The sequence below is a fragment of the Oncorhynchus keta genome, unplaced genomic scaffold (genome assembly GCF_023373465.1).
Source record: "Oncorhynchus keta strain PuntledgeMale-10-30-2019 unplaced genomic scaffold, Oket_V2 Un_contig_631_pilon_pilon, whole genome shotgun sequence".
In the NCBI taxonomy this organism is placed as follows: domain Eukaryota; kingdom Metazoa; phylum Chordata; class Actinopteri; order Salmoniformes; family Salmonidae; genus Oncorhynchus; species Oncorhynchus keta.
This window is the reverse complement of record NW_026288795.1, coordinates 30,001-32,236: the sequence shown is the minus strand read 5'-3', so window position 1 is coordinate 32,236 and position 2,236 is coordinate 30,001.

The window sequence follows — 2,236 nt, the reverse complement described above, 5'->3', positions numbered from 1 at the left end:
GAAAGTATTCGGCCCCATTGAACTTTGCGACCTTTTGCCACATTTCAGGCTTCAAACATAAAGATATAAAACTGTATTTTTTTGTGAAGAATCAACAACAAGTGGGACACAATCATGAAGTGGAACGACATTTATTGGATATTTCAAACTTTTTAACAAATCAAAAACTGAAAAATTGGGCGTGCAAAATTATTCAGCAAAAGGTCGCAAACTCTGGTGGGGCCGATTTTCGCAAGGCACTGTATCCCTTCAGCACAACGCACGTTTTTGTTTCGTCCCCGATGCCAATTCAATAAATACCAAATCATATCAACTTTTTATTTGTCACATACACTTGTTTACAGATGTTATTGGGATTGTAGTGAAATGCTTGTGCTTCTAGTTCTGACAGTGCAGCAATATCTAACACATAATATCTAACAAGTAATATCTAACAATTTCACAACAAATACCTAATACACAAATCTAAGTAAAGGAATGGAATAAGACTATGTAAATATATGGACGAGCAATATCAGAGTGGCATAGACTGAGATACAGTAGATAGAACACAATACAGTATATACATGTGAGATGAGTAATGCAGGATACTGTATTATCCTGCGGCAGGGTAGCCTAGTGGTTAGAACCCCAAAGGTTGCAAGTTCATATCCCCAAGCTGACAAGGTACAAATTGTCGTTCTGCCCCTGAACAAGGCAGTTAACCCACTGTTCCTAGGCCGTCATTGAAAATCAGAATTTTCCTAGTTGAATGAAGGTAAAAATAAAACATGTGCATTATTAAAGTGACTAGTATACCAGATGTTCCACTCACTTCTCACCGCGACTGATATCAAAACTCACCAAAAAGGAAATCGAACCGGCAGTTGTGCCACAGTGCCTCCATGTGTTGAGACACATGTAAGTAAACTTTTCCAACGACTGTTTCTGCAGGAGCTTCCTGTTGTGACTGGGACTCAGAGTTGGGAGCTTCCTGTTGTGACTGGGACTCTAGAGTTGGGAGCTTCCTGTTGTGACTGGGACTCCTAGAGTTGGGAGCTTCCTGTTGTGACTGGGACTCTAGAGTTGGGAGCCTCTGTTAGACTACCTATATTGGGAGCCCTGAGCCAGACTGGGACCATAGAGTTGGGAGCCTTGTCAGGGGACTGGGACTCTAGAGCTGGGAGCCTCCTGGGCTGCACCAACTGTAGAGCTGTAATTCTGCCACATCTGGGACCCCAGAGCTGGAGCCCTGCTGCACTGGGACTCCAGAGCTGGGCTTCCTGTTGTGACTGGGACTCTAGAGTTGGGAGGCTTCCTGTTGTGACTGGGACTCTAGAGTTGTTCCTGTTGTGACTGGGACTATAGGGATTGGGAGCTTCCTGTTGTGACTGGGACTCTAGAGTTGGGAGCTTCCTGTTGTGACTGGGACTCTAGAGTTAGAGCTTCTGTTGTGACTGAGACTCTAGAGTTGGGAGCTTCCTGTTGTGACTGGGACTCTGGAGTTGGGAGCTTTCCTCAAGCTTGTGACTGGGACTCTAGAGTTGGGAGCTTCCTGTTGTGACTGGGACTCTAGAGTTGGGAGCCTGTTGTGACTGGGACTCTAGGTTGGGAGCTTCCTGTTGTGACTGAGACTCTAGAGTTGGGAGCTTCCTGTTGTGACTGGGACTCTAGAGTTGGGAGCTTCCTGTTGTGACTGGGACTCTAGAGTTGGGAGCTTCCTGTTGTGACTGGGACTCTAGAGTTGGGATTTCCAGGGACCTCACAATATCATATAAACACCATACTTTGGTGCCGATACGATCAAAGCATTGAGATTCTGTATGTGTCCATGTTCTATGAGTATTTAGAATCTGTATGTACCATGTTCTATGAGTATTTAGATGCTGTATGTACCATGTTCTATGAGTATTTAGATTATGTATGTACCATGCTCTACAGTATTGAGATTATATATGTACCATGATTCTATGAGTATTTAGATTCTATATGTGCCATGCTCCCTACGAGTATTGAGATTATATATGTACCATGATTCTATGAGTATTTAGATTATATATGTACCATGCTCTACGGGTATTGAGATTATATATGTACCATGTTCTATGAGTATTTAGATTCTGTATGTACCATGCTACTACGGTATTGAGATTCTATATGTACCATGTTCTATGAGTATTGAGATTATGTATGTACCATGTTCTATGAGTATTTCGATTATGTATGGCAAATCTGTTCTAGGCAGTATTGAGATTAT